Below are 14,051 nucleotides of genomic sequence, written 5' to 3'. Positions count from 1 at the left end.
CATTTCATATTAATCATGTAAACATGAGTTGAAAGTTACTATGTGTGACCAAACCTCCAAGATGTAGTTATGGAAATGGGGTCTGGATATTCAGAACTAAATACAAACATTCAGAGACACATGATCACACTGATATCAACATATTTTTCCTTGGTGATCATTTTCCCTGACCTTAGACCACTCATTTACCCAATTTACTTTACAATCACATGCATGCAAGCCCATGAGTGTGGCTAGAGGCTTCTAGCCACATTAACAACCCATCCTTAGTGTGACTATGGTTGATATTTCTCAGTCGAGATAGTGTGGCAACATACCTAATTCCAGAAATTTAGGGTGAGCATTCAAACCAAGTGCCTCAACTTTTCCAAATCTCATATTAGCTGCAATAAAACATAGGTTATTTCATGCATTCATTTAAATTATCAAAGAGCATGTCAACCATGAAATACGTCAACAACAAGAGCACTTCATTTAAAAATAAATACACAATGCATGTAACATATTTTAACCAGTAATGAAGCCATGAAAAACCAATCACATAATCAACACATTAAACCAAAACTTGTCCTCATTGATCTTCATTAAAGAAAAACAAATAATAACATATGCATAGTACCAACTAAGTCAGGGAATTCCACGTACCACTCAACTATAGATTGGGTTGAATCAATACTTTTTGTCCACCTAATCACCCATGTGCCATATTCCAGGCTTCAATTTGGGATTACACGGGATAAACCAGACATAAAGAAATAGGGAATCTAGAGGAAAGCTACCTCCCCCATCAATCCATAGTGATTTCACCTAAGCTAGGTCTAGAAACCAACAAAACAAATGCAAGCTTGGATGCCTCGGAATTTCTTCACCATACCCAGAGGATTTTCCTATCTCCTACCACCTGTCAAGGGATTACACAAAGAAAACCATCTCCACAGTCAACCCTTGGGAATTTCTTGACACCACCTCACCAAGATCCAAAATCTATTGGCATCCAAAGCTCAACTAAGAAGGGAACTCACTACATCATGGCCATCCAGGAAATTCGATAAGGCAATGATGTACATAGCTATCAAACCAAGAAAATATCCATGCCAATGACTAAAAAATGACTAGTTAGCTAATGCATGAACCATGCATTCAAAATCCAACAAGATAATCAACATGCACACTGTTACCTACAAAAATCCTCATTTTGACTTCTCCTTCCTCTATTCTATTCTGCCTTTGTTAGTTGTTGTTCAAATTACCTTCTTGCTTTCCTCTTCTTGTCTCTTGCTTTGTCCTGCGTGTCCAAGTGTTGTAGTGTTCTCCCTCAAATTTATTTTCTTTTCTTTTTCTCTTCCCTGCATTTTTTCCTTTCATGCATATTCTTTTACTATTATTATCATTTTCTTATCTCTTCCCCTTCGCCACTTTCCAAAGTGTCACTTCTTTCATTTTCCTCTATTTCTCTTTCATTTTTGTTTCAGGTCCTTACTTTCCTATAGTAATTGATTTATCATTTATTTCCATTTTCTTCTTTCAAATGCTAATTTCTATAGCCAATAAATAATTAACCACAAGTGGATCTAAATGTAATCATTTTCCCATCATTTAACTTGGAATACATGTCTCGTGACCTTGGTTTGATTTCTACTTTTATAATGTCCATCCACTATTTATTTACATGAAAAGTTAACCAGGGGCTATTACAAAACCCCTCCTCTTAGGGGAACACTGTCCTCAGTGTCCTATGACTCCTATAACAAGACATAATTGCTGAAAACATGACAAAAATACTACTTATTGTAGCTTTTATAAACACGACTTGATATATATATATATATATATATATATATATATATATATATATATATATATATATATATATATATATATATATATATATATATAGATATATATATATATATATATATATATATATATATATATATATATATATATATATATATATATATATATATATATATATATATATATATATATATATATATATATATATATATATAAGCACATTTTCTTCAACGAGAAAATCAAGAAGGATATACTTAGTGCATCTAATTAGCCCTCTCCCATGTAGCTTCCTCAAGCTGAAAGTGTTTCCATTACACATTAACTTTATATATTGCTATGTTTCGGAGCATGAGCTTCTTCAATTGCAAGTTGCATTGAGGTTCTAGCTTGAACTTTCCATCTAGTTCCACCTGCAATACAAACCAATAAATCATATCATCATCATATCGCACATATCATTTAAGCATAGAAATGTGAAAAAACATCATGGATTTTCACTGATAGAGGAAAAGCAAGTCTATATGCGACTAGTCCAATCATTCCAAGGATTTCAAAGCATCCACAATAACGAGGTGCAAAATTGGCACATGAACCAATATTCATAGAGAAATCCTTGGGCTTGATACTCAAGTACATATGCTATACATCTTGTAACTCCTTGAATACTCTATGTTGATCCACATAGCTCTTCTTCCTATCCTGAGTTGCCTTCATTTTTTTTTATAGCATGCATCTCATCTTCCATCTCTTTCAACATATTTGGTCCAATAAACACCCTACTCACTGGATTACTCCAGCTGATAGCAATATTACAACTCTTGCGATAGAGAGCCTCAAATTGACTCATCTTCAAGGATTAATGATACCCATTATTATAAGAAAACTACACCAATGGACGATACACCTCCCACTTCCTTTGTTGATGCATGACATACATCCTCAACATATCCTCAAGGATGTTACTGATCCTCTATATCTTCCATCTATCTGTAGATGATAAGTTGTACTGAAGGCTAGTTTTGTGCCCAAACTTGCAAACAATTCGTTCCCAAAATTGGAAATGAACTTGTCAACCACAACCATGATTGAATCATGTTGTCTTGATGTCCTTGGAAATCCTTGTAATGAAAGCAATGGAAATGACGTCGCATTTCCATTCTAGAATCGAAATAGGCTGTAATAAACTAGCTGCATGTTTGCATTCATCTTTCACCTATTGATATTCTAAGCACTTACCAACAAACTCAGCCACATCTTTCTTCAAATTAGGCCAATAGTAGAACTTCTTGGTAGCTTTCAATTTTTTTTGGTATCCTAGATGGCTTGAATATGGCTTGACATGAAACTCTCTCAAAATAAGCTTTTTCAATTCATTATTATCAGGCACACAGATCTTGCTCTTGAATCTAACAAAGCCATTTGTTGTGAGATGGTACTCCTCATCCTTATCACTCTCACCTTGCTACTACAATATCTATTTCAACTATTGGTAACTCTGATCATGCTACCCTACATGTAATATATTCTCCTTCAATTTTTTCCGATAAGAGCTCAAATCTTAAATATATTTCACATGTACTCTCCTACTGAGTGCATCTGCAACCTAGTTCTCATTTCCTTTGATATACATGATTTCAAAGACAAACTCACTGAGAGTATCCAACCATCTAGCTTGCCTAAAAATGTACCTTAGTCCACTATGGTCACTCGTCAAAAAGAACTTCCTGCCAAGGAGATAATTTCTTCAAATATTCAATGCATGATTTATGGTTGCCAACTCAAGATCATCTTCTCATGCTCATTTAGTTTCTTGATTCATAGAAAACCGTGTACCCTTCCTGCATCAAGACTCCATCAAGTCTGTCCTCAAAGACATCTCTACAAACCAAAAATTCCCTATCAAGATCTACAATAGTCAATATTGGAGCATTAGTAAGCAATTGCTTCACCTGATCAAAGTTAGCTCCATACTATATAGTTCATTCAAACTTCTTTCCATTCCTTTGCAAGGATGTGATAGGATAGCCAATCTTGGAAAAGTTCTTGATGGACCTCATGTAGTAGCCTGCTATGACCTGACTCACATTATTTAGAGTTAGTCACTCTATGATGGCCTTAATATTTTATGGATCCACTACTATCCCCTCCTTGGAAACAACATTTCCCAAGTAATGAATTTGAGTCTAAAAGAAACTACACTTGCTAAGCTTAGCATACAACTTATGCTCTCTCAAAAATCTCAATACTATTGCTATATGTTATGCATGCTCTTACTCATTCTTTGAATATACCAATATATTATCAACAAAGACTATCACAAACTTATCCACGTAAGGGATCTCTGATGTTGTTGGAACCCACCAACATATAGGAGATCTCTCCAATATGAGATCCCAACTAGACCTCACACCATTTGGTGTAGGACTCCCATCGGGAAATATGCCTCGACTACCATGAACATTAGAGGAAATTTTAGCCTAAAAGTGCCCATGAAATTTTCACGTACATAATATGCAAACCAATCAAAATTCTTTAAATTAAAAAATATGTACATGTGAATATTTTGGAGGGAAAATAGAAAAAAAAATACCATTTTTAATTGTATTTTTAGCTTATCCCTTCATATGTTTACTCAAATTTCAAATGTAGACAGTCATTGGATGTGGAATTAAATTTTGCATCCAACGAACACCCATCATGCAAACTTTTGAGAAGACCCACATTGATAAAAATTGAAGATACATTAGAAAAACACGTGAACATGTTTTTTGAATGTATCTTCATTTTTTGTCAATGTGGGACTTCTTAAAAGTGTTCATAATAGGTATTCGTTGGATGAAGAATTTAATTATGGATCCAAATGCCTGCACTTGAAATTTGAGTGAACCTATAAGGAGATAAGCCAAAAATACAATAGAAAAAGTAGTTTCCTTCTTTTCCCTCACAAATTCATAACTATTGTTTTATTTTTTTCCTATTTTTTTATTATTTTTTTCCTTAGGAGGCCACTTTTAAGGAGAAATTTCCTCTAATCCTTAGATATTTTCCTTGGATTAAGCAATCAGCATGAGACAATAGCATGCATGTGCTTTTGAATGACCAAGAGAGTGTTCCTTGTGGCATTTTTTATTGTAAACGTATAGTGTCGTTTTACAACAAACAAATGTGTTATCACCATGAAGTGAACTAGATATGTTCTAAACATTGTGATGACATGTAGAAATGATCAAGAACACTTAAAAAATGTGAAATGACTTGAAACAACACTTCACGACCAAAGCGACACTTAATAAGACAATTTGGAGAGATAAAATGGCAACGCACTAGACGAACTTTAGATTCCTACCTAGGAATATCTTTTTAGTTAAAGAGTTAGTCCTCAATAAGTATTTATTCACTAATTATATTTCCTTAATTTGCTTTCTCAACCCAGTTGAATACATAACACCTTATTTTCCTTCTTCTTGGTTCAGACAGAAAATATATGCCATATATAAATTATTTCTATATAGGAAAGGGTAATATACGTGGCGATTTTGATATATTCATAGTATGGGTTTCATCTATGGTGTTTCTCTGCTACAAGAAGGCCTAGAAAGTACCCCAACAGAGTCACTACAGGAGAGAAAGCATTTCTTCACTTCCATCAAGCTTAAATAGTACCCTGATGAAGTCACTTTCTTCACCTACTTGCGCAGAAAGCCTTTCTCTTCTTTCACCCTTTATTTTTTTATTTAATAGAGAGGTGCTTCGACACTCATTATTTCAATGGGTGGAAGAGGGATCCTGACTTCTTGAGAGAAGAAGATGTTTCCACTTTAGAGAAGTATTAATATAACATCTGATATTGGTTTGGTTGCTATATGTTTTCCCCTTATCATTTCTCTTCTAGATTGGATAGGCATGTAACACACCAAATAGATTTAAAACCAAGTAGAGAAGTTTGGATACTATAATAGATGCAGATCTAATAGGTTCTATATTTTATTTTTGGATGTATCATATTTTCCATCTAGACCTAGCTCAACTTGTGTCATCTTCCCAATCAAAGAAGAAGAACTAACAGATAGCCAAGCGTTGTGGTTGTCACATTTCCTCTTTTTTGCACCACAAAGCCCTTCAAAGCCATGCACTCTTTCACACAAGTTATTATTGATGTACAATGAATAATGCACAAGACAGGATGGGACATGACTCGACACAACAAACATAAAATTAACAACAAAAAATAACGAAATAAATTGTATAGTAAATGCAACTTAAAGCTACTACTCGAAATAGGGCTTCAATTCTCGACCATTAATGGAAAGAGGGTCAATCCTCCCATTTACATATTTAAAATTTAAATACTTATGACCAAATTTCTTGTCAATGGTATAGGGGACTAGCCACAAATATTGGAACATGGTGTGTTTTCCTTTCTCTTCGTGGGATTTATCGCACTTCAATACTATGTCACCCACATTGAAAATCTTAGTCCCTACAGATTTGTTATTGAACCAATTCTTAATATGATTTTATGGATTGAAAATATTTCTTTATCTTTGATCATTTCTTACTCAATTTTAAGAAAAGTATCAATCCTACTTTGAACTACAAGGCATGGTCTGGCTTGGGACTCTTGGGAAAGTTTCAAGGCTGGGAGATATAGATTCAGAGGCTATATAACTTCTTTACCATATAGCAAGAAATATGGTGAGATTTTGAGAGGAGGATTAGGAGTTACAAGGTCAGCCCATAATGAATTTACCAAATAATTGTGTTAGTTCCTTTGTTTAGAGAAAATAATTTTCTTAATTATGAAAATGAGATTTTTGTTTGTTGATTTTGCTTAACCATTTTCCTGTGGATAATAATTTGATTAATGGTTTAATATGATACCCTTTTCTAATGGAAACTCATAAATTTTCAACAAAGAAAAATAAGTCACATTATCAAAGACGAGAGACATTGGAATGCCAAACATGGTTGTAATGTTATGCTTTAGGAATTCAATGACATCCTAGTCATTGATTGTCTTAAAGGAACTCCTTCCACTGAATAAAATAATACGTCATTGTTATGATGTATCGATGTCGCTTTCATGAGTGCATAAATATTTCTGTAATAGCATCTAGTCCCCATTGTTGGAAAGGTTCCCCAATTTCTACTAGTAGCAATGGTGTGGTCGACTTCTAGTCACAACCAGCATATCTTTGACAAGTTGGGCACTTATAGGCATATGCATGAGTGTCCCTGAATAAGGTGGGCCAATAATAACCAAACCTCACTACTTTATATTTAGTTGTATCATATGCATAGTGTCCACCTGTCGGTCCGTCGTTCAAGTCTCTACCTTCTTTGTGTCTTTAGGTTCTAAGCATCTGAGAAGGACACCATTATGGTGCTTTCTAAAAAGCACTCCATGAACAAGATGATAAGTTAGAGATTTAAGGAAGATTTACCTCTTTTCTTTGTTCAATAAATGTGTGGGAAAGTTATTCTGCTCTAAGAATTGTTCCATATGTGTATACCATGGAGTATTTGAGCTTGACTGAGGAACTTGTTCAATGTTATATATTTTTATTTCCTGCTCCCATCCTCAAAGGTATTGCTCCAGAGCATCTCTTAATTTTGCTTCTAGTTGACAAAGGCCATGACCCCTAATAGTCTGAATTGACTTAAACTCTAGATCATATTCTTGAAAACACGTCATCAATTTTTCCCTCTTCTCACCCAACTGTTATAGACATTTTTGTGCCTCGCATCATGGAGCATGAAATGTCAATAATTACAGGGGTCCTCAGTCCCTAAACATGTTGTTCTTACCCCTAAAAGAACAAGGTCATCAAACAACAGCACTTCCAAGCAGTTCTCCACCTGAAAACACTTCAAAACAGGCTTATTTTGGATCATGTCAGCTGCTTAACTGAGCTTCTGCGCTGTATTGCAACTGTCCCACTCTGTACCTGCGCTGGAAGTCAAAAACAATGAAGGCTACCTGCGCTGGGCGAGATTGGCCAAGTGGCACAGTCATCCTGCAAGGTGTCAATTGCCCAGGAAGCTTCCAAAATGACACTTGGTTCATGAGATTCGCCCTGTGATGAGTAAGAGGTACTTGACCACCATGTGTAAGCAAGGATCTCCAAGTGGACTCAAGAACTGAAGATTAACTGAAGAGGGAGAGGACACAAGGCAGCTTCATGTCAGTCTCAAGCTGACTCATCCTCTCTTCTTCTATCCTATATATAGAGCTCTTCTATGAGGTCTAAGGAGGCTGGAATTTTGTGTAAAGCAAGGAGGTGTTGTTGGATTACAGTTAGAGCTATTGGGTGATTGTTTTGCTAGAGGTGAAGAGGAGAGTTCTTGCTGCTGGGGAGGTGCTGCTGGATTGGAGCCATCATTGGTTGTAACCTTCTCAGAACCCTGTTACTTCTATCAATAAAGTTTTGCATGTTCTCCTATATACTTGTATTGCATCGATGTATTGTATTTACATGTATATTTGATTCACTCTAATCCATGCATCAGTTATGAGTACTTGTATCTTGTAGTTTCCTCTCTCGTTTTGTGCAGGGCTTGTGTGTAGCTGGACCGGCAAAGAGAGCAAGGAGCTGGGAACAAGAGACAAAGAGAGAGGATCAAGATCGACTAAGCGAAGGATACCAGGTTGGTCGATCATTTCTTCCCCCTCTCTGTACTTTCATAAAGGAAAACATCAAAGCTTTACTTTCAGTTGTTGCTAAAGACTGTCACCTTTAGAGTAGGGATAGGGTCATCCGCATCGGATACTTTTCCCCACAACAAACTGGCGACTCCACTGGGGAACCCAGTATCTTGTTGGTGTTTGTAGTATTTTGCTATTCATTTCTTGAAGAAAAGAGTACCAAATCGAAAAGCTTTTGACTATATCAAAAGCGAAGTAGAGGGACTGCTACTCTTGCTCATTTGCTAAGCAGATTCAAGATTTAAAGAGCTTATCTACAAAAGACTCTTTACTCTTTGTGATAGATCTTCATCCTCTTGATCATCCCTTAGCCTGTACTTGACCTATAGCTTTTTATTTCATCGAAAACAGTGCATTTTTGAGCTTTTTATGACCCGGAATTCTTTGTAGACGAAACTCTCGTGAGTCAGTGCAGGCTGTACACAGGCAGTCTGCATTACAGCGCAGGTACTCCCTTCGGGAACTGCGCTGAGAGTGAAATTGGCAGACTAGAACCTGCGCTGGTCCAGTTAGCCCTTGTCTTGCTCAGTCTTCCTATTGTGTCTTGGCCCTGTTTGCACTTGTTTTTTGGCTGATTGCTTGCTGGTTATTGTACTTGCTGTAAACCACTTCTCCTTGACATTATTCCGCCTCAGTTGTGTGATGAAACTGTGAATGTTTTTTCAGTATTTCTTGTTTCAGTTACAGTTTCCCATTGTGAAAAGCGAACCAGTATAGCTGTGACCTCTTAGATCCTGAACTGTAAAAGTGTCTTTGTGATCTTATGAGCTAGTTTTATTACTGTTCATGGCTGTTTGAGTTTGTTTGCTTTGCATTTCATGGTTTGAATCTATACATTTCCTGTGTTTTTAAACAAGTCTATCATAAGGTGTCTTTTTGATTGTGGACAAGCTTGTTTATTTCTACTTGAAATTAGATTCAAAATCATACAACAGTTTCCTTTTTGTCTAGCATCAACATTAAGGATAACGAAAAGAAATACATGCATTGTGCATTTTGCATTTGACTGTATGCTTGACGATTTAGGAAGATGTGCATTTTAGTGTGTGTTCTTTGATCTGTGGAAAAAGTTGTGTCCTTCTTTTCCCTCAAGTAGATTAAGGTTTTCAAAGTTGAAAGATTGAAAAGATTTGCTTCTCATTCTTAGATTGCATATAGGAAGTTGTATATATACATCTCGTGGCGAACCTGAAAGGCAAACTGTTAAGAAAGATCAACATTAAAATAAACTCAATTTACATAACAACGCTTTGGAATTTAACGCAAACATCTAGAGGTCTAGGTAGAGACGTGTTCCGGCGTCGTTAAACATAGTGACTGTCGATCTCTACGAAGGTGGGTGATTCCTCCTGAGAGTCGGTGGCACTAACACGGACTTGAGCTCCCGCGTACCGTCGCGTATATTGGGAGACCCCTATAGGCTTTTATCCTTTATCCTTAGGAATCCGTGTCGGCCGCCCTACTGATCGCGATGCAGTGAACACAGCATTCACGAAGATCGACCACCCGTACCGTAAAATGTATTCTGTGGTTTCGCGAAAGGTTTGGCACACCCTCTGCCTAGATCTCCAGAGCAGTTTCTTTTGGCCTTTTTCAAACTCTATAACTGAAAAAGTCCAGCCGAGCATTTGTCACTTCGGGCTCGTTAATACATCGAAGGCGACTAGAGTCATCTTTAGCTTTTTCTCGACTCTTAAAACATCAAAAAGCAAGTTTGTGTCTAAAAGCGTCGTTAATAAAATTTATTTTAAGCGGAACATAATCACCTATTATTCCCACGTTGATCTTTCAGTTGAAAAGTATGAAGCCCACCAACCAAGGAAGTAACCTTGGCGGAAGTCCAAATCCCTTCTCCTCTTGGGGAGATGTTGGTGCGCCTGATATGGCTATATTGTCGCTTCCAGGATTGACAATCGGCCTTCCTGTATGGCTCTTTTCAACTAATGTAGTCCAGATCGCCACTAATCCTAAGCATTCGAATCAACAGTCAGAACAATCTAGAACTACCCACCAGCCTTCCACTTCTTATGATACTTCCTCTGATCCTTCATCTTCGCAAGGTAGAGCCGGCAAAAGTCAGCCTCCCAAGGAGAAGAAGGAAAAGAAGAAGAAAGAAAAGAAGCAGAAGGAGCCTCTGGCGAAGGCGACTGGGGGCAAGCAGAAGAAAGCTGACAAAAACCCACACACCGCACCGACCGGGCCTAAATCGCCATGTGTCATTTGCAAAGGGATCCATTTCCATCGTGATTGTCCTTGTATTCCCCGGATACTAAGGGACTGGTCCCCAAGGTTGCACAATCCAGTAGCATCAACCTCTGGTTGTCAAGTTGATTGCATTCCGTCGACTAGCGAGAGTGAAGGACGAAGAAGGGGACCAAGATCACCCTGTCTATTGTGTGAAGGTCATCATGCCATCCACAAATGTCCATTCTTAGATGAGGCCAAGAGAGTTTTGGAAGATCGCCCGGTGTCACTGGTGCGACTTCCGCCTGGATATCAAAAACTCACGCCTAATCCCTCGATAGTTGAAAATCCGGTTGAACCACTCAAGTGGTCAGCTGAAGTGTCGGTCATTGAGAATGAACCTACTGAATCTAGACTAGACGAAAGTCTAAAGGTCGATACGGCAGTTGGCCCGGTTCTTCCTTCAGAGGTTCTATTGTCCAATGACCCCGTCATTGAAGACCCGTCTTCAAATGACACCGTCGCCGAAGAATCGTCTTCATGCGACGCCCTCACTGATGAGAACAAGGATGACACCATCCAGGTTCTTTTCATCAGCACCGACTCCGATGAGTATCAGGGCAATGCGCCCATTCCTTTATCGCAGGAAGGAACATCATCAGAGTCATATCCGGCCATATATTCGGTCCCACTGCCAAGCAACCTAGTTGTATCCTTTGATTGGAATCCACTAGGCAGACCCCGGTTACCAGCCAGTGTACCATTCAGAATCATTGTCCAGATCTATAGAATGATTATGGCTGGTACTATCATTGATGAAGGGGCGTCTGTGAGTATCCTTTCCTCTGTTGCTTGGAAAGCACTGGGTTCCCCGGCGCTTTTACCTGAGTTGAGAAATCTCTCAGGTTTTGATAAAGGAACCAGTCGACCATTAGGGATCCTCCCCGATGTACCTGTTACATTGAAGGGGAAGACCGTCAGGATGAACGTGTTGGTAGTTCAAGGACCCTTGGATTATAACCTACTCCTTGGACGCGACTATATTTATTGCATGGGAGCGATAGTCTCCTCACTCTTTAGAGTAATGTGTTTTCCACATGAAGGAAAGGTGGTCAAGCTCGTAGACCAACTTTCATTTCCGGGATCTCACATCGCAAATAGTCAAATACCAATCCTAAATGGTCTGTTCACTCAAAATTCATCTCCGCCCCCAGTCCTCCTTCCCGATGAGCGCGAGTGATTCGGAAAGAAAGACTAGGACCCAGGGGGCATGCACCCTGGTCTGCTTCGGGCAGAAGAAACTCCGGGTATAAGAAAGAATTTCCGCAGAAGAACATGACTAGTCCGTACTCCGTCCGAAGGAAGTGGGGTTGTTCTAGAATAATGATCTTTTGTTAAAGTTATGTGTTTGGGAATCATTCACCTTTGTCTAAAAAAGTGGGCAATGCCCAAGTAGGAATTCCCTTATTACGACAAGTAGTCACCATCTTTAAATTCAAGCCTCGCCCATCGAAACATATGTTTTGAAGGATAAGCAGGGGCAGTCTACGAAGAAGGAGACCGTATTGTTGTGACAGAGGGTAACCATCTTAGGACAACCCAATGATAGGCACCGCCGAAGAAAGAGATTGATCTGCGGCAGCAAATCGAACCGTCTTTGGAATAATAAGAAAGAGGCAAGCCTCCCTCAATAATACCAATGTTTTATCTTTGAGTAGTGTTCTTCTATTGTCATAAATAGCTGTTTGTTAAAAGTGGGCCGACGGGAAGCCTGAGTACTGCGTAAGACCCCTTAAAATAACGAGAAGACAAGTATCGTTAGCATTAGATTGGCAAGATGACAAATAAGTGGGAACACCCAAAGAAAAACAGAAGTAGGGGAGAGGAGGGGCAGCCTCGAAATTCTATCCTATACCTGGGGGCATGCAAACTTTCTGGAGTGTAAGCTAGGGGCGGTTCTTTATCTGGTTTTAAGATTAGCCGTTTCCGAACTTGCATGAAAGAAAGCCTGTGGGGCAAAAGTAAAATTTGCCAAAAGAGAGCACAGCTGTGGTAAGGCATAAGCTCTATAAAAATTGGTCCTTACGAGAGGCGTTCTTCATATGACTGGTATATCGAGCAGTTTTAGCATATAGTTCATGCTCGTTAAAAAATAAACGCAAATCCGAGCAGTTTTAGGACTGAATTTATGCTCGTTAAAAAATAGAAAAGTGTGAGCAAAAGTTTCCCTCAGAGTTCAAGCTCATGGAAAAAATGAACCGGTAAATAACCTTTGAGATCGTAAATTCATCAGCCATAAGAACCTTGATCGTGTTTTCATCCGTCACCTCCACTGTTCATTTGGCCGATCATTCACTTCCATTTGGGTGTTTACCTCTTTTGAGAAACAGCTGCGAAGAGTGATTTCACCTAGCCATCCTTGTGACACTGCCGTGATTGGAAAATTCCAACCTGTACCTGGAATCTGTAGCTATCCCTGTTTATCACTCGTTCCTCAAAAGACGAGTCTTCTTTCAGCTCTTTTCACTGACTCGTAAAATATGAAAAGTTTGCCGAGTTTTGGCCTTCCAGCTCGTTAAATGACCGGAACGCTATCCCTCCTCTAAATTTTAATCTTTTTGGACCTGAGGGATTATTGCACAAAAGGATCGAGCGCTTGTCTTGTTCGGCTCGTTAAAAGTACCGAACAGCCATCCCTTCTGTATGGTTTTATACTTTTTCGGACTTAAGGGATTTGCTGACGAAAAAGGAATTATGGATTTGACTTTCTGTACCTTTTCAGACTCTCTAAAAATGAAAAGGACCGAGTTTTCCTTGTCGTTAGACTCGTTAAAATGATTAAATAGCGACAAACTTGTCTTTAGATGAGAACGAGTTTCCCTATCGCTAGGCTCGTTAAATCATAGCGATAGGCTTGCCCGAAGGGCAGGTTATAGAACAAGCATATGTTATCCTCCTCAAGCTTGACAAAAATAAAGAGGTACTGGTCAGAAATGACTGGGGAAAAATTGGGAGAACATTCAAAGTTTAATGGTAGCAAGTTACTCTTGAACATGACACTTTTCCTCCGTATCACATCGGGTTGGGTTGTTTCATTCACCGGTCTCATCACCATGGTCCTCGCCACACCATCCACGTTTGGGGTAATGCTACCGATCCATCGCATCAGTGTCGTTATATGTTCAAGAGGGGTCATTCTGAAAGTGTCAACCGTGTCCCATCCACTGCCATACATTATCCTTCATCCATTCATGATCGCCACCCTGAATCATATGTCACAGTTTGTTTTCACCTCCACTAAAGTCATTAGCTCCGTTCCGTGTCATTGATGTGGGATTCATTAAGGCCCTCCTTTGACGGATCG

Source organism: Pinus tabuliformis, chromosome 1_1 (assembly GCF_031772625.1).
Source record: "Pinus tabuliformis cultivar Carrire ecotype Pingquan chromosome 1_1, CPIR1, whole genome shotgun sequence".
NCBI lineage: Eukaryota > Viridiplantae > Streptophyta > Pinopsida > Pinales > Pinaceae > Pinus > Pinus tabuliformis.
The sequence above is the reverse complement of the archived record's forward strand: the minus strand, read 5'-3'. Positions refer to the sequence as shown.